Raw genomic sequence first — 20,538 nt, 5'->3', positions numbered from 1 at the left:
CCTGTTGTCTGAGGGAAAAAAATTGACCTGTGCTCTTTCATAGAAATAAAATAATTTTAGTTATATTTAGCTAGTGTGAAATAAATTCCATCACAATATTTTAAAAGGTATCTCTTCTTATTCCCAAACCTAAACTAGTGGTTTATTCTTTGAAAGCAATATTCAAAATAATGGCTACCAATAGAACTATAGAATTTAAATGGCACTTTGCAACAAGAAAGGGGTTGTTACATGGTTGTTACATGGAGCCATACTGTTTCATAAACTGAACTTGTTGGCTAGCCTAATTCAATATATTAAATAAATAGGAAACCTAGAGAGATGAAGTAACTTGACCAAGATCACTTAGGGTCAGAACCTTTATTATCTCTTCTGCCTCCCATTTCAGTGTGAATTCCCCCACCACACTTCTCCACCCCACTAATGCAGGATGTTTTCAAGAAGTAAGATCACAGAATTTTGAATGGAATGAATGAATGAATGAATGACATACTTATTACTTGCCAATGCGAATGAATGAATGAAGCACTTATTACTTGCCAATGCAAAAACAATCCCTTCCCTTATGAAGCTTACATTTTAAAAGGGAAATAGCACACAGAAAGGAGTTGTAGCCAGGGAGAGCAATTTTGTTTCTTGAAAGTTTAGGGGATGGTGAGTGGGCTATAGGGGATCAAAATGATACATACAATCAAGGAACAAAAGTATTGTTACCAGAATGAAAGTGGTGAATGAAGAGGAAGGGGAAAGACTACATACTTGGTGGTGAGGAGATTGGTTAGAAGCTTTGAAATAAGTGGTCAGAGAGGAGAGATGGGACCTCAGCAACTATCTAGATTGTTGAACATTTAAGAATCATTAATATATGAGGGTTTCAAGGAAATTTAGAACTCAATTAGTCTTAGAGTATAGAGGCTGAAAGAGCTTTAAACATGATAAAATCTTAAGAGATGGAAGGAACTAAAGAGATTCAACCCACACATAGCCAAAAGCCACACCAATCACCAAACTTATGCTTAAAAGACATCCAGGGATAGGAAATTGCTACCGCCTTAGGAAATTCTTTTGAACAGTTCTCATTGTTGGGAACTTTTATTTTTATATTAAATTTAGTCTCTGAAATTTTTACCCTTTATTTCTGACTGTTCCCTCTAGGACCAAGAAGAATAAAACTGGTCCCTTTTTTCACAGGATGGTTTTTCAGTATTAAAGAAAGCAGTTAGATATTTCCTCAGTCTTCTGTTCTCCATGCTGAAAACCAGTAGTTCTTCCATCCAGTCCTTCTAGAAGAGGTTTTTTTAAGTTGTCCTAGTTCTCTTCTGCTGGGCTCATTTTTTTAAAGAAGAGAGCCTGAAGAATGCTGAGCACCATTTTCAAAATTTGTATTCATTTTGACAATCAAGATCTTATTGGAAAGGTTCTGTTCTCCCTGAGTTCATCTTAAGACATTTGATTTAGCATGTGGCTGACTTTTCCAATCAAATTCACAACTATACCACTATGTAAAATCTGTTGCATCTTGGTAACGTCTTGGGTGCTTGGTGACAAAAGGGCTCACCTCCCATCTTTACGAGGAAGAGATAGAACATGACTCATATTGGCAACACTATCATTTCCTATAAAATCTAGGTTAGTATTCTATCAACTGGAATGTTCACCACATTAATATTTTATGGCCTTTGCTTATGATGTTAACTCCAAGGCATCATGAGATAATTAGATGCTTTTAAAAAGTGTTTCAGGTATTGTATTGTATTATAGTGGATAGAGAGCCAGTCAGTCAAAAAGACCTGGGTTCAAATCTATCTCTGCTATATACTGACACTATGACCCTGCAAAGTCTCTAATTCCTCAGTGTCCTCTTATAAATTGCTGAGCAGGTGTTCATCTGCCTTGGTAGTGGGAGTTTCCTCACTGGGAATTCTCTCCACCTATAAAATCATAGGTCTATTTATGCATACCAAATTCACATGCATATATACAACTATGAAATTGTGAAATCACCAGTCTATTTATATATAGATATAATTCATATTAATATATTAATATTAATAATTACCTAGCTGTGTGGCCTTGGGCAAGCCACTTAACCCCATTGCCTTGAAAAAACTAAAAAGAAAAAATAATTCTCAATTCTCATTTTCTAAAAAAAGTTGATTTGTTCATTAATATTTTCGTTCTTATGGTGTCCAAACTTGAAAGCTATTTGGAGAAACAGGTAAACAACAATCCTTCCAGGGCCTGAATTTTTAATAGCACCATAAAATAATAATAATCCATATTTCTTCTTAGTGCTTTAAGTTTTGCAAAGTACTTTCTCTACTCATGAGATTTATCACACTCATTGTAGAGATAAAGAAGTTGAGGTTATGAACCATAAGGTAACTTGTTCGCAGAATGGCAGATAACAAACAAATGGGTAGAACTGACTTTGAACTTAGTGTCTTCTGACTCCCAGTTCACTCCATCCACATGATGGCAGTCGTTTGTCATTTTCAATAGCAATCCCAACAGGATTTGAAATGTGCCCAAATTAATGATTTGTGCAGAGTATTTTTCTAGACAGGACTCAAATTTTTCCAATTGAGAAGGCAGAATCTGTTTAAATTTCTTGCCTCTCCCAATCTTGAATTACCATATTCAAAGATACTGGGAAGCTTTATTTATTTATGCTTAGAAATTGTTTAAAGAACCTTGATGAAAATCTATCTTCTAGTCTATAATTCCCACACCAGGGTTTAAGGAGCAGACATTCCATGAAATCAGCTGTGGTTTTTGGGAAAAACAAACCCTATTTCATTGTGTTTGACACAGGTAGCCATATTGTTTTTAAGCACACTTCTATCCCAACCCAACTATTAAATCAGAATGAGTGGCAAAAAAAATTTGCTCAACAATGTTTCACCCTTTGGACAATTTTATTTTTTCTGCTCTGAGGTCAGATTTACAAAATAATTGTTCAGTCAATCAACCAAGCATTTGTTAAATGCTAACCTCAAAAGATCCACTTGCTAAACTATGGGGATGCCAAGAAAGGTTAAAAAAAAATCTTTCCCCTCAAAGAGCTCATATTCTAATGGGGAAAATAATAAACAAACAGCTATATACTTACAAGATATTTTCTAGGTAAATTAGAAGTAATCTCAGAGAAGATACAATGATATGAGTTTCTTGCAGAAGCAATACCGTCTTTCCTTTCTCTTTAATTTAACAAGCATTTACCATATACTGTATTCATGGCAATGTACTAGGCCCTGGGATGATACAAATTTAGGTTGGACATGCTTCCCACCCTCTTGCAGAAAGGTGATATTTGAGCCAAGAATTGAAGGAAGCCAGGAAAACCAAGGATTTAACTGGATGATCCTTAAGTTTTCTTCTAAAAAATTAGTGATTAGCAGGTTATATGGGTAGAATGGGCCTCTCAGGGATTCACTCCCTCCCCCAAAAAATGTTTTTAATTCTCTGTTGACAACTAAAGGATCACAGGGCTTGCATTTATTCCCTAATAAAGGAACTATTTGCATAAAATTTTTGAGAAAATATCAGATCTAATGGTTTGGCTCATAAATTATCAAAGGTAACTTGAAAGTTTTCATCTTAAAATGCTATGTTTTTCAAAACTAGAGAAGTAAGTTTGGGGGGAAATTGGGGGATTGAATTGGGGAACTGATTGCCAGTGCTTTCCAAAAACTGAGTAGTGTTCTCAAAAAGTGATTTGTAAGAATTTAAAAGTACACTTCAGGTAGAAATTAATCTAAGCTGTTCTTTTTCATCTAAAATGTGATTTTCTAGTTTATTTCTAGCAATTTAAAATAAACATTCAAAACTCACTCTGGAACAAGATCTTTTGACATAAGGTGGGAATTAATTTACATAATAGGCATATGTCTGTTTTTTATTAAAGCAGTTTGTTTATACAGTGCTGTTTCCTTGTCTCCCCCATTAGACTGTGAGTTCTTTGGGAGAAGGGACTGGTCTTTTTGTTAGGCTTTTTTTCCCCCTTTTTTGTATCCACCTTGTGCTTAGCAGTGTCTGACACATAATAGGCCCTGTCTTTACATTAAAAGTTTATTGTTATTTTTGTTGTTGGGGTTTATTTTTTTACCTTTTACAAGGCATTGGGATTAAATGACTTGCCCATGATCATACCATCTGAGGATGGATTTGAACTCAGGTCCTGCTGAATCCAGGGCTAGTGGCCTATCCACTGAACCACCTGGCTACCCCTGTTGTTGTTTTTTAAATACAGATTTAAGGATTAACCATTTATTGATGAAGATACACTTTCCCCTTCCCCTCAATTCAATCATGAAATTCAATAAAGATTTATTAACTCCCTGCTGTGTTCAAGGCAGTGTTCTAGGCACAGACGTGGTACAAATTTAGATTGAACATGTTTCCTACCCTCAAGGATTCTACACATTAGAAAAGGGATGTAGTGCTGGCACTCCAACTCCCCCCCAAAAACCAAACAGAACAATATATATACAATGCATAAGAGAGGCAAGATGTTCTTTCTTCTGGGTTTAATTACAGTAAGAATGCTAAGATTCATATGACCAAAGTCCTCTTGAAGTTTTTGTCCCTCAGCAATTTATTTTCAAGTGGAGGAAAGAATTTGGGGAATGCCAAGGGTATAAGGTAGACCTAAAAGGTCCGCACTGCCCTGCTCAGGTGTTCCTGAACAAGTGGAGACTATGACTGAACTGAGACCTCTTAGTCCAATGGACCTATAAGCACTTGATTCCAGGGGATCTTTATTTTTTTGGTTCACCAAAGGCTCCACTATCTACATGGGACTTCAAAAGTTATTGATCTCCTTAAGCCAAAGGAATATAATCCCACAGACTGTTTAAGGCCTACAAAATTATTTGGTTTGACACTGCCATGGAACCTACAGGTGGGACTCCAAATTCAATAAATCTGGGAGCTTTTTAGGGGTGAATTAATTAAATGTTTGACCAAATATAGCCGACTAATTTTCAATTTGATAAATTTGTATGACTTGAGAATGTTGTTATAAATATCCAAATGACTCTTGGCAGAAAAAAAGGTTTCCCACCCCTGCCTTAAGAGAACTTAACATGGGGGAATCAGAGTAAATACATCCCCTCATCTGTACTAAGACAAGTTGATGTTCTAAGAAAGTTTGAGAAGTGAATCCATTTCTAATCTGAACATTGGAGGCATGATGCCATGCAGTAGCAGATCATGTAATCCTCCTAAGGACAAGACAATCACTTCTGCCTAATGGAATCCATTCCTCATGTCAATCAAACCACCCATGACTGAAAGACCATTATAGCACAATCAAAGGAAACTTTATATATATATTTTTGGTTTTTATTTATTTATTAATTTTCCAATTACATGCAAAGATAGTTTTCAACATTCATTGTTTTGCAAGCTTTTGAGTTCCACATTTCCTCAACTCCCTTCTTTCCTTTCTCCCTCCCCATGGCAGCAAACAATTTGATATAGATTGTACATGTACAATTATTTTTAACATATTTCCAAATTAGTTGTGAAAGAAGAATTAGAACAAAGGGGAAAAAACATGAGAAAGAAACAATATATAAGAAATTTTAAAAAGTAAACATACATTCAGATTCCACAGTTTCCTCTCTGCATATGGATGGTGGTCTTTATCCTTTAATGTTTTCTTCTCCTAGTATAATCTTTTTTATATCTTAAATTGTTTTATACCTATCTTGTACCCACATATTCTGTCAAAATATACTCTTTTTAGCTGTCCTGAAAGAAGTACAAGGGTTGATTGATTGATTGATTGATTGATAAATTTCATCACATCATATTCCCAATATAAATACAACCCTCAAGAACTAAGAGTTTGATCACATCACAGGCAATTTATACCCACACCCTCTGTCTTATAAATATGCTCCTTTCAACTGTCCTAAGAGAAATATAGTTCTCAAGAATTACAAGTATTGTCTTCCTGTGTAGGGATGTAGACAATGTAGTCTTTTTTTTTTTTTGCAAGGCAATGGGATTAAGTTATTTGCCCAAGGTCACACAGCTAAGCAAGTATTAAGTGCCTGGGGCCTATTTTGAACTCAAGTCCTCCTGACTTCATAGCTAGTGCTCTATCCACCATGCCACACAGCTGCCCCAACCATTTAATGGTAATATGCTAATATGCTAATATTTTCCCCTCCTTTTATTTACCTTTTTAAGCATCTCTTGAGTCTTGTATTTGAAGATCAGGTTTTCTGTTCATTTCTGGTCTTTTTATCAGCAAAGTCTGAAGGTCCTCTATTTAGCTGAAAATCCATCTTTTCCCTGAAGGACTATGATAAATTTTGCAGGGTAGTTGATTTTTTTGGTTGTATTCAAAGCTCCTTTGCCCTCCAGAATATCATATTCCAAACCCTCTGATCCTTAATTGTTAAAGCTGATAAGTCTGGCATAATCCTGATTGATTGTGGCTCCCTGGTTTTAAATTGCTTTTTTTTGGGGGGGGGGACTGCAGTATTTTCTCCTTTCACTGATAATTCTGAAATTTGGCTACAATATTCCTTTGAGTTTTTATTTTCGGATCTCTTTCTGAAGGTGATTGATGAATTATTTTAAATATTATTTTTATCTTCTTGTTCTTATTAGGTAAGTTTTCCATGATAATTTTCTACCATATGATATTACCCAGGCTCTTTTTCTGATTGTGGTTTTCAGGTAGACCAATAATTTGTAAATTATCTCTTCTGGATCTATTTTCCAGGTTGGTAATTTTTCCGAAAAAGTGATTTACATTTTATTATATTTTTTTCCAGTTTTTTGGTTTGAATTTTAGTGTCACACAAAGTCATTAGCTCCATTTGTCCAATTCTAGTTTTTAAGGTTTTCTTTTTTTTCACTTAACTTTTTATTTCCGTTTCAGTTGATTAATTTTATTTCCAGTGAGTTAATTTTAATTATAAAAGTATTGTTTTCTTCAGTTAATTTTTCATAATTCTCCTACATGACTCTCATCCCTTTCTCTATTTTTCTTCTCCCTTTCTTCTTTGGTTTTTAAAATCCTTTTATAGCTCTTCCTAGAGATCTTTTTGGAACTGAGAACAACTCATAAATTACTTAGAGGCTTCACATGTAGGCATTTTGTCACTTCCTTCTTCTTCTGGGATAACATTTGTATCATCCATATCAGAATAGTAGCTGTTAATGGTTAATGGTTTTTTGCCTGTTTTTCTGATCATTTTGTCAGTTGAGCTCTGTTTCTATGGTATAAGGTATAGTTTTGGGGGGATGGGAGCTTCAGGTTTTCCTCCCTGGCAGTTTTGTTGTTCTGGTTTCCTCCCTATATTAGGATAGTCCAATAACTTACCAGCTTCTCAGGGCTTTAAACCTTGCTCTCTGTGCTGGGTTGGGACTCTCAAAGTTGGTGGAGCTCTACTAAGACCTTAATTGTGCTGTGGCTAAAAGTCTTTCCCCAGCTTTCCAGCTTTCCTTCCTACACTGGCTTTACTCCTCTTTAATCCACAAAACAGACCTTTTTCCTGAAGTTTCTCCAAGATTTCTCACTAAAATGTTGTTTCATTGTTTTATTGGTGGTTTCTGATGCTTTGAAATCTTTTTAGAGGCTTTTTTCAACATTGTTTCAGGAAAAACCCTGAGAGCTTCCTAGCTTCCCACCACTATCTTCAAAAATTTATATATCTTAATATTTACAGCAATAAAATAGAGAAACAGTAGACCAATGAATTGGCCATATAATTTTAAAACTTGATAAAGTACAAATGAAAAATCTCTGATTAGACACTAAATAGTAAATCCTAAGAATTAAAGGTTAAATTAATAAAATCAAGTGTAAGAAAACCATTGAATTAACAAATAAAATTAAGAGTTGGCCTTAAAAAAACAATAAAATAGGCAAACCACTGGTTAATATGATTAAAAAAGAAAGAAAATTAAATCACTTGGATTAAAAATGAAAAGGATGAATATATCACTAACAAATATGAAATCAAAGCAATTATAAGGTGTTATTTTTTCAACTTATATGTTAATAAATCTAACAATTTTTTTCTTTTGACTTTTGCGAGTCAATGGGTTTAAGTGATTTGCCCAAGGTCACACAGCTAGGCAATTGTTAAGTGTCTGAAGCCAGATTTGTAGTCAGGTCTTCCTGACTCCAGGGCAGGTGCTCTATCCACTGCTACCTAGCTGCCCAAAAATCTAACAATTTAAGTGAAATGGAAGAATATTTAGAAGTATATAAACTGCCTAGATAAGCAGAAGAGGAAATAAAATATCTAAATAGACTTATTTTTAGAAAAAGAAATTGAACAGGCCATAATTGAGCTTCGGAGAAAATAGCAGCAAAACCAGATGAATTTATAAGTGAATTTTATCAAACATTTAAAAACCAATTAATTCCAATATTAAATAAATTATTTGGAATGATAACAAAGTGCAGGTTTGATCAAACTGCTTTTATGAAACAAATATGATACTGATATCTAAATGAGGAATAAAAACAGAAAGAAAATTTTAGACCAATTTCATTAATGAATTTGAATGTAAAATCCTAAATAAAATACTAGTTAAAGATTACAACAATATAGTACAATGATTATACATTATGACTAAGTAGACTTTATATCAGGAATTCAGGGATGATTTAACAAAAGGAAAACTATTAACATAATTGATTAACTGAATAAAATTTCTATTAAAACACTTGAAAGCATAAGTATAATAGAGTTCCCCTTAAACTGATAAAAAAAAATATCCAAAATCATCAACAAGTATTATTTGTAACAGGGATAAGCTAGAAACATTTCCAGTAAAATCAAGTATGAAATAAGGATGCCCATAGTTAGGTGGTGCACTGGATAGAGCACTAGCTTTGGAGATAGGAGGACTAGAGTTCGAATGCAGCCTCAGACACTCGACACTTATTAGCTGGGTGACCTTGGGCAAGTCACTTAAACCTGATTGCTTCATATTCAAGGCCGTCCTCGGTCATCCTGATTCGTTTCTGGTCACTGGACCTGAATGACTCTGGAGGAGAAAGTGAGACTGGTGAATTAGCACAGCACCCACCTCACTAAAATCCAATTTATGTGCTTGTCATGGCATCACTTCCCTGATATCATGGTCCTCTTCAAGAATGAAGGACAAGGGGTGGCTAGGTGGTGTAGTGGATAAAGCACCAGCCCTGGAGTCAGGAGTACCTGGGTTCAAATCCAGTCTCAGACACTGAATAATTACCTAGCTGTGTGGCCTTGGGCAAGCCACTGAACCCCGTTTGCCTTACAAAAACCTAAAAAAGAGAAAAAAAAGAATGAAGGACAAGCAATATCATGACCCTTCCTCAAAGTCCTGTGACAGAAAGTGACAAACCAGTAGGTGTGGATATACTGGGAGCTGTAGTCACAACCCTGCATGCAAGTGGCCCAGGCCAGAGGATTATTTTCCCAATGAAAGCAGCAGTGAGATATGGCAGCCCCGAGTGACTAAGCAATCCTTTTAGAATCATACTGCTCACCTCCTGTTGTAAGGACAGGTCTAGAAAGGGTGCCTAAAAATTGTCAGCTTACCCAACTCTGCCCCACATTGCTATTGAGACATGAAAAAATCCACTTACCATCAAGGCATGGAATGGGCGCACATTCATAGACAATACAAGATCCAATAGACCAGAGAGGCAAATAGCTCTTGTTGCATGAGAACTCATTAAGTATAATATCCAAATAGCAGTCCTGGCTGGCAATTGAAGGCCAGCTTACAGAAGTTAGTTAGAGTTTTTTTGGAGTGGCCACAGTGAAAGGGATAACCTTGAAGCTGACAGGTTTTGCAATCAAAACCAATCTAGTCAACATTCTTGAATACCTACCAAAAGGAATGAACTAAAGGCTCATGACAATGAGATTTCCATTTACAGGAAAATGGCATGTTAACCATCATCAATGTGTATGCCCCCTCCATGATGAATACTGATGAAGTTAAAGAAAAAAATTATAAACACTTGGATACCCTTATCATCGATGTACTTTTAATTCTAGGCAACTTTAATGCTAGAGTACGCTCAGATTACTAGACATGGCAGGGAATCCTTGGGAGGAATGGAGTTGGAACATTCATATGTAGAACTATCTATTACAGCAAATGGAGAAGTTTTGCGTTCTGTGGACAAGTTCACAAGGCAGTATCCTTTCCAAGGAAGTACACATTGACATCAATGGTCATCTACTACTGAAGACTTGCACATCTCATGACCTTCTCATTACAAACACTGTTTTCTATTTACCTAAATGCAATAAAACTTATTGGATGTACCCTCATAGCAAACATTGGCATCTAATTGTAAGAAGAAGAGACAGAGAGGATGTGAGAGTGACAAAGGCAATGTGTGCGGCAGAGTGCTGGATTGATGATAGACTTATCCTAAGTTAAATATTCACATTCAACCAAATCAGCAGCCTCAAGGCAAAATGACTACAGGAAGAATTAATGTCTAGAGATTAGAGTGTCTCTGATTGTGAACAGTTTGTTATTAACATGGAAGAAAATTGAGCTAACATATAGTTGGCAACAGTGGAGCAGGAAAAAAGTGGGCAGTTTTCAAAGATCTGGTATACAGCACTGCATTTACTCATCTGAGCAAGAACACTTACAAACACCAAGACTGGTTTGATGAAAATCAAATACAGAAGCTGCTAAATGAAAAACAAAAACTCCACAGGATTTACCAGCAAGATAGTTCATCCATTTCTAACATGGCAATATTTAATTCCATCAAAAGTAAAATACAAGTGAAGCTTAGAAAGATGCAGGATTCTTGGCTCAGTAAGAAAACAGATGAAATTCAATTTTATGCAGACAGTTACAAGCCAAAATGCTTCTATGATGCCCTGAAGGTTATTTATGGACCAAAGACATGTGGTGCATCTGAGCTACTCAGCACTGATGGATCAACAGTGATTAGCAATAGGGACATGGTTCTAGAGAGATAGGCTGAACACTTCCTTACCAGACCATCATCAATCAATGCAGAAGCCACTGACAACTAACCTCACGTTCAAGTCAATCAGTCCTTAGCTAAAGTTCCAACTGAAGAAGTTTTGAATGCCATTAAGCTCCTTTCAAGTGGCAAAGAACCTGCTGCTGATTCTATTCCAACTGAGATCTAAAAGTTGGGGGATCCATTGCTCATCCAAAAACTGATTGAAATTTTCCAGGTTATATGGCATGAAGATCTTATCCCCCAAGATTTCAAGGATACTTTGTCTGTCCATCTCTATAAAGGTAAAGGGTATAGCTTGTCCTGTGACAATCTCAGGGGGTTTTCTCTTTTGGTCATTGCTGGTAAGATAGTTGCTAGAATTCTCCTCAATAGGCTGATCCACTTGGAAGATAGTCATCTTCCTAAAAGCAAGTGTGGCTTCAGAAAGGGTTGAGGAACAGTCAATATGGTTTCTACTGACTAACAACTCCAGGAAAAATGCCAAGAACAGAACAGAGGTCTGTCATTTGTAGATCTGACCAAGGCCTTTGATACTATCAGTCATGAGGGTTTATGGGAATTATGTCAAAATTTGGTTGCCTGAAGAAGTTCATTAGTATTGTACATCACCTTTGTAACAATGTACTTGTCCAGGTTCTGGATAGTGGATGAAGCTCTCAAGATTTCCCAGTCACCAATGGAGTACAAGGACAAGGATGTGTCCTTGCTCCTATACTTTTTAGCCATGTTAGCAAACGCCTTTACTGAAGATGAGCATGGCCTCAAGGTCAGCTACTACACTGATGGCAAATTCTTCAACTTGAAAAGGCTACAAGTCAAAACCAAAGTGGAAGGAGTGTTGATGCAGGATCTTCTGTATGCAGATGAAGGTGTACTCAATGCAGTCTCTGAAGCTAAGATGCAACAGAGTATGGATTGATTCTCTGTTGCTTTTGCTAATTTTGGTCTAACAATTAATATCAAGAAAGACCTGGTGCTCCATCAGCCAGCACCACACCATCCATATGTGGAACCATCTATTTCAACAAATGGAGAAATTTTGGACTGTGGACAAGTTCACTTACCTTGGCAGTGTCTTTGCAAAGAAGGTACACATTGACCATAAGGTTGACACATGCATTGCCAGAGCTAGCTCAGTATTTGGGAAGCTCCAAATGACAGTGTGGCAAGAGAAGTGGTATTAGACTGACTACCAAACTGAAGGTCTATAGAGCCATTATAATGACCTCATTGCTATATGCCTGTGAAACCTGGACAGTCTACCAGTGTCATGACAGGGAACTGGATGACTTCCATTTACATTGTCTTAAGAGGATTCTGAAGATCACCTGGCAGAAGAAGATCCCAGACACTGAGGTCCTTTCTTGAGCTAAACTGCCTAGCATTCCAACATTACCATGAGAGCACAGCTACAATTGGCTGAACATTTGTTAGAATGCCAGACATATGCTTGCCAAAGAAAACTATTTTGTGGAGAACTCACACAGAGCAAGTGCTCACACAGGGGGTCAGAAGAAGCGATACTGAGACACCCTGAAGGTCTCATTGAAGAATTGATTGTACAGCATGGGAGACACTGGCACAAGACCACCCAGCATGGCATGCCCCCATCAGTGAGGGTGCTGAGATCTATAAGGAAGGTAGAATTGAAGCAGCTCGAAGGAAACATGACATCCATAAATTTAGAGTACCCAGGTGTTCACATGCACTATTTGTGTCTAACCTGTGGTAGAGCATTCCGAGCTCATATTGGTCTGATTAGTCACATTATAATTTGTTTCAGATGTAGTGATTGTCATTTTGGTTTTCTTTGATAAGGAAGGACAAGAACTGAACCAAACCAAACAGAACCAAATGGCTCTGAAGTCAGTTTTCTAATTTAAAAAAAATCAAAACAATTTACACTCATATAAAAAACTAAAAAATTATTAGAGGGGGCGGCTAGGTGGCTCAGTGGATAAAGCACCGGCCCTGGAGTCAGGAGTACATGGGTTCAAATCTGGTCTCAGACACTTAATAATTACCTAGCTGTGTGGTCTTGGGCAAGCTTAACCCCATTTACTTTGCAAAAACCTAAAAAAAATTAAAAAAATTAAAAAAATTAGAGGAAATACAAACTAAAACAATCTCGCAATATCATTTTACACCTATCAGATTGGCTAATATGATTGAAAAGGAAATATTGAAGGGGAATGTGACAAATGTTGAAAGGGATGTGGAAAAATTGAAACACTAATTCACTGCTGGTGTGTAATTGTGAACTGATCTATTTTGAAGAATAATCTAGAATTATACCCAGAGTTTAAATTTATATATACCTTTGAACCTGATGTAACACTACTAGATCTATTTCCAAAGATAGTCAAGAAAAAGGGAAAAAACCCTATATATTCTAAAATAGTTATAACAATTCTCTTTTCACTGGAAACTGAGGTAATAACCATCAATTGAGGAATGACTGAACAAGTTGTGGTATCTGAAAGTGATGGAATACAACTGTGCTATAAGAAATGATGAGCTCAATGATTTTAGGGGGGAAAAAACATGGATAAAGATGCACAAACTACTGAAGAGCAAAATGAGTAAAACCAAAAGAACATTATTAGCAGTATAGTTGGGGTTTTTTTTAGTTTTTTTTTTTTGGCAAGGCAAATGGGGTTAAGTGGCTTGCCCAAGGCCACACAGCTAGGTAATTATTAAGTGTCTGAGACCGGATTTGAGAACCCAGGTACTCCTGACTCCAAGGCCGGTGCTTTATCCACTATACCACCTAGCCGCCCCAGCAGTATAGTTTTTAAAACAACTTTGAATGAATGTCATTTTGACTATTACAAATATCCAAATTAATTACAAAAGACCTATGAAGGAAGATGCTATCTGCATTCAGAGAAAGAAGTGATAGAAATATGTATATAATGATTTTTCATATATACATATTTGTGTCTAATGGTAGTCATCTCTAGGGCTGTGAGGGTATAGAGGGAGAGCAAAGAAAAAAGTTACATGGTAACTTTATATTTAAAAGGAATAGCAAATTGTACAGAATAGATTTGAAATTTCATTGGCAATCATTTTTTCTATTCTAATATGTAAATATTTGCTTATTTATTAAATTCAGAATAAAATATAATTTTAAAAACCCACCTTACTCTGGAGACATATTTGCATATAGAGATAAGGACTGCTTTGACTACATATATCAGTACTGTATTCTTGCTGAAAATGTTTTCTGTGCTACTGTTAAGTAAACTTCCTTTTATTTAAATGTTGATAAGGATTGCTTTATTCATTTTATTTATATTCCAAACATCTAATACATATCTGATTAATTATTGACTATGAATGTTTCTTTTATTCTACTCTTGAGCATGAAACACCAAGTCAACTTCCATTAATAGGGAATAATCTGGAGATAGCAATGATAATGATGATGTTTGTATTTCATTCTCAAAGAAGTCCATGATACTAGGGAGGTGATGTCATGACAAGCACATGAATTGTATTTAAGTGATGAGGTGCTATGTTAGGTCACCAGCCTCACTTTCTCCTCCAGAGTCATCTGTGTCCAGTGGTCAGATATGAATCAGGATAATTGGAGATGGCCCTGGTCTCAAGGCAATCAGGGTTAAGTGATGTGCCCAAAATCACACAACTAGTAAGGTCAAGTATCTAAGGTAGGATTTGAACTCAGGTCCTCCAGACTTCAAGGCCAGTACTCTATCCACTGTACCAACTAGCTGACCTTCTGGGCAATAATTTCAAACCCTCAACACAGAGCCAGTACACTATAGGCTCCCTTTTCTGACAAAGGTCCATACCTTGTAATTTCTGCATATGGATTGTAGTATCTTGCGTAGTTAGCTCTCTCCCTCTTCACCTCAAAAGCAAAATAAAATGTGACATAGTTTTTGTCCTCAGAGAGCTTTCAGTCCAATAGAGAGAAGAGTTCTGTACACAAAGATAGAATACAAACTAAGATATAGAAGTGTGAGAAAGGCACAAAAGAGGTGAGAAATCTGGGGAGAGAAATAATTTCCAGCTGAAGGATTTGGAGAAGGTTTTTTTAGAGGAGACATGGCTTGTGAAAGAAGAAAGGGATTTCTGAGACAGTTATTATGAATATTTTCTGGGTATGGAAAATGACATATAAAGTCATGGAGGCAGAAGTAATCAGAGAAAGATAATAATAATAGTTGAAAGACAAATTTCTTGAGAGTAGCAAATAAGCTAAGCAGAATTTTTTTCTTTTGTCTTTGATAATATGGTTACTTTTTCCTCACATTTCTTTGATAGAATTTTATTTAACCATAAATTAGCTCATTTTCTTTGGATAAAATCCCTATGATATACAGGATTCTGTCAATATTTTTATAGCAGAATAATCCTGTAAACATTATTGTTTTGATGCCAATTCTTGGGGTTGGAGCAAGAGGAGATTATTTTAACTTTAATCAGCTCAGAGCCCTGGGGTTTGGATTTGACTCTGATGTGGAAGTTCAGACTAGAACAAAGGAAAAACTAACAGGAACTTGTTGTCTCCCTAGGTTTGGTGGTGACTCTGAAAAATCCTGCAATATTCTAGTGAATCCATCTGAATTCTGAAAAACTTTAATCAAGGAGTAAGGAGAATTGAATTCCATGACTGGCCTGGGAAAGTCAGTTTTCTTTCTGAGTCTGTTTTCTCACCTATAAAATGAATACATTAAACTAGATGATTTCTAAAGTTCCTTTCAGTACTGGTATTCTGCACATGCACAATAATAATAGTTTTCTATGCTTTATGGGGTTTTTAACATAAATGAATATTGATTTTTGTTGAAGGTTTTTTCATCAATTAATATAATCATATGAGGTTTTTTTTGTTTTTATGTGATCTGTTACTCATATTGTACCACGTTTACATCCCTAATATAAATTCAACTTAGTTTTTGTAACTAATTTTTGGTATCCTGTAGATTTTTGCTATGACCTTATTTAAAATGTTTGCATCAGTATACATTAGTAATATTGACCTATTATGTTCTTCCTTTCTTTCATCCTTCATTGGTTTGGATAGTAGGGCTCAAAAAAAGAATTTGATCAAACTTTTTGAGAATGGTTTGTGTAGCAGCTGGATGGAAAAGTGAATAGAGTACTGGACTTGAAGTCTGGGAGACTGACTTCAGATTGAACCTCAGATATTTACTGATGTATCACCCTGAGAAAGTTCCTTAACCTTTTTCTGACTCAACTTCCTCTTCTTTAGCTACAAATTGTTTGGGTTTACTAAGCCAAAGAAGACTAGGAAAAAAATCCAAAAACATTCTTCACATGAAAATAATTCAGATTTATACAAATAGTGAATTTATATTTACCCTTCAATAAATTTCTGCCTCACTTCCCAAACCTTTTTTTTACTATGTGGAAGTGACTTTGGGCTCTTAAATCTATGGCAGATCCTACCAAAGTGAAAGGCTACGAGTATTACTGGTAATGGACTGTGTATATCTATCATCGAAGTCCTCTTTAAATAAAGAAGGAAATAATAGTTTCCAAAGAGAGAGGTACCAGCAGATGAGTTTTTTTCTGTTTGTCATAGGAATTTAGGAAGATAAGGGGGTGGGGTAGAAGTGGAGTGGAAGAAAGAAGGGCCTAAGTGGAAAAGGGATTATTAATGTCACTGTACAGATCAGGAAATAATGAAAAGTCAAAGTCATCTATTAAAATAATTATTACTGAAGAAGGGAACAAACACTTGTTCCAGGCACTATACTAAGCCATTTATAAATATTATCGCATTTTTCCTCCCAATCACCCTTTAAGGGCGGTACTATTCTTATCCCAGTTTTACAGTTGAGGAAAATGAGGCAGACAGAAGATAAGGTATTGTCCAGCTGCTAAGAGTCTGAAGCTAGATTTGAATTATGGTCTCTGACTCCAGACCCAAAGCTCTATCCTTTTGCTACTGAGCTACTATGATGAGGAAATTTAAGCTCAGTGAATAGGAGCAATGACCTAAAGTCACTCAACAAGTATCAACACCTAAACCCAATTTTTAAATATTCTAAGTTTAACACTTTTTTCCACTTCTAGCAATAGGGTCTTTGTTAGCAATTCAGTAAATCAACATGCAATGATCACTTTTTCTTAAAAATAAACATTTTAATTTGTTTTTAATCTCTGATTAAGCTGATCTAAAACAGCTGTGTATGAAAGTAGCAACAATTATTAGTTGCCCACAGGAAAACATTATAGTAGAAAAAAATTATGTGAAAGTTCAGAGTAGAACCACCAAGATTGTGGTCTAAATTCTATCACAAACAACAAATGTTGTCAGTGAGTCAAGGAGCATTTATTAGGCACCTACTATATTAGTAAATAAACATTTATTATATACCTACCATGTGCCAAGCTGTGTCCTAATTGCTAAGAAAATAAAAAAAAAAACTAGCTAAAGACAATTTCTACTGTCCAGAGGTTCACATTCTAATGAGGAGGGAGGGGGAGACAACATGCAAACACCTGTGAACAAACAAAATATGGACAGAATAAATTTAGGGTAGTCTGAGAAAAAATGCACAATGAATAAGGGGGAACTGTGAAAAGTTGTTTGACAAAGTGGAATTTAACTGAGATTTAAAGCCGATTAGGAAGCTAGGCAGAGATAAGGTCAGGGAAATGCATGAAGGAGAGCCATGAAAATGCTCAGTCTGGAGAGGAGAGTCCTATTTGAGGAATATCAATGTGACCAGTGTCATTGAATTGAAGAGTACAAAGTAGGGAGTATGATGTAAGAAGACTTGAAAGGAAGACCAGGAAGAAGTCAAGTTATGAGGGGGTTTAAAAGCCAAACAGAAGATCTTATCAATTGATCCTGGAGCAATAGGGAACCTGGACTTCACTTAAATGGGGGAAAGAGTGGGGAGGAAATTGGTATGGTTAGATCTGAACTTTAGGAAGATCATTTTGACAGCTGAGAAGAGGATGGCTTGAAGTGAGAAGAGACTTTTTTTTTAAAGATTTTATTTATTTTGAGTATTACAATTTTTCCCCTAATTTTACTTCCTTCCCCCTACCCCCAGGCAATTTATCAGTCTTTACATTGTTTCCATGGTATACATTGATCCAAATTGAATGTGATGAGAGAGAAATCATATCCTTAAGGAAGAAACATAAAGCATAAGAGATAGCAAGATCAGATAATAAGATATCAGTTTTTTTCCCCTAAATTTAAGGTAATAGTCCTTGGTCTTTGTTCAAACTTCACATTTCTTTCTCTGGATATAGATGGTATTCTCCATTGCAGATACCCCAAAACTGTCCCTGATTGTTGCACAATGGAAGGAGCAAGTCCATTAAGATTGATCATCAATCCCATTTGGCTGTTATGGTGTACAATGTTCTTCTGGTTCAGCTTATCTTGCTCAGCATCAGTTCATGCAAATCCCTCCAGGCTTCTCTGAATTCCCATCCCTCCTGGTTTCTAATAGAACAATAATGTTCCATAGTGTACATATATTAAGTGGAGATTTCTGATAGCTCCTCCTTCCTTTATCCCACAGTTATAAAAATGTAAACTTCTGTATGGATTGTGAACTCTCTGGGTTCAACATGCATGTTCATTTCTCTTGTAATAAGCCTAGTTTTCATATAAGTTTTGTGGAGTTCTAACTGTTTCTTTACAGATTTGAGGCAAGCTGAACAGCCAGAAGGCTATTGCAATAGTCCAACTAACAAGCCATGTCACTCTTTGAGACCTCATTTTCCCCTTTAAGAAAAATAGGGAGTTGTACTAGATGATCTTAAAATTCTTTCTAGCTCTAGCAATTTATGATTCTTATTAGATGATTTCTGAGAACTCTTCCAACCTTAAAATTCTGTGTTTTATTTTATTGACATATGACTTTTGGCAAAATAAAATATGTTCCTTGAATGTATTGCGTTTCCTGTTCAAGGCAGGAAGAAATGTGTATTTCCTTTGTATTTCCAAGCTTGCTTCAAGTTTGGACCTTCACAGAATACATGCAATTTGATTTACCACAAATAAACCCTTGTGTGTTGTGGAGAATGGACTTTTCCACCATTAAAAATGTGCATAGAGCTTTGGTACTCCCACATTCAGTATAACTGTTTTGTGGTGATAACTTTTTGAACCCTTATCTGATAACTTTAGCTAGACTTCCCAGAGATCCATTAAATTCAATAGCTAAAGTATTTAATTCAGATAATAACAAATAACAAAGAATCAATAGAATAGGAGAGAAGCATGATTCAGTGAAAAGTGTGATAAAATTTAAAATAAGAATTGGGTTTGAATCTTGGTTCTTTCACTTATTACCTAGAGGACCTTAAGCAAGCCATTTACCCTCCATGATTTCAATTTCTTGATCTATAAATGAGAGAATTGGATTAGATGGCTTCTTAGGACCTTTAAGCTATGATTTCATAAAGAAATCATTTTATCCATTCACAAAAGAGTACAATCTATGTTTACACCAAATTCCCCTTCAAGTTCCCCTCAACTCCCCAGTATAATATTCACTCATTCCTTTTAAAAAAGCATCTGCTACATGTATGACATTGCTAGATGTTAAATGGATACCAAATTTAGATGAAGTTTAAACTCTACCTTCATAGAATTTATAATCCACTTGGACAATAAGATACAAATAAAGACAACTATAGTATACTAGATCATGTAAGTATATAAGACACAAAATAAACTGGTATGTAAATTTCAGCCATTACCAACCTAGAAAGGAAGTCATAGTACAAGATGTTTTCAAGCATGGAGAGGAATTTAAAATGTCAAGAACTAGAGGTAAGATACTTAAAAGGCTGGGAAAATATGAGCAGAGAAACTAAATTAGAAGGGTATGGCAAATATTTGGTGGGGGGGGGGGAGTTCAATTTAGCCAGAGCATAGAGGAAAATATTATAATAAACAGGTAGAAAGATAAGATGGCATAGAATGTGAAGAACCTTGAATGTCGGGCAAGGAAATAGGAACTTTACTTAATATGCAATAATATTTTTGAGCAACTCAGTGACATGGCCAGATCCATGAGTAAAAACGATTATTCTGGTAAAAAGGCAAGGTTTGGATTGGAAGAGGAAAGAAGAGAGGCAAGAAGAACTTGTGTATGTAACACATGGGCCAGGAATCTTCCAATAACCCTAGGTTCACATAAACCTGGGTCCAATTAGTTCTCTCTTTGACTTGTAGCCTCCAGAGGTTTACTCTGGGGAAATCTGAATAAAGCTTAGGTATATAGTTAATGTCTAAATTTTCTCACATGAGGCTATCAAGCCCTCAATTCCTACATAGACCTTGTATCTTATGAGTGTTAGATATGAGACAGTATTTATTCATCCACCACAAAGAATGCATGAGAATTAAAGGACACAAAAAAGTTTATAAACAAATTCAGAAACATAAAATATTCAAATTATCCTCTAGACACTTGATAAGTAGACAAAGCCACTTTGTGGACCTACTAAACAAGTATGACTTGCTCACCTCAGACCTGCATTGTTCCAAAAACTAACAGTAATATCTTCTTCTTATA

This window comes from Macrotis lagotis, chromosome 1 (assembly GCF_037893015.1).
Source record: "Macrotis lagotis isolate mMagLag1 chromosome 1, bilby.v1.9.chrom.fasta, whole genome shotgun sequence".
Lineage (NCBI taxonomy): Eukaryota > Metazoa > Chordata > Mammalia > Peramelemorphia > Peramelidae > Macrotis > Macrotis lagotis.
This window is presented reverse-complemented; position numbering follows the sequence as displayed.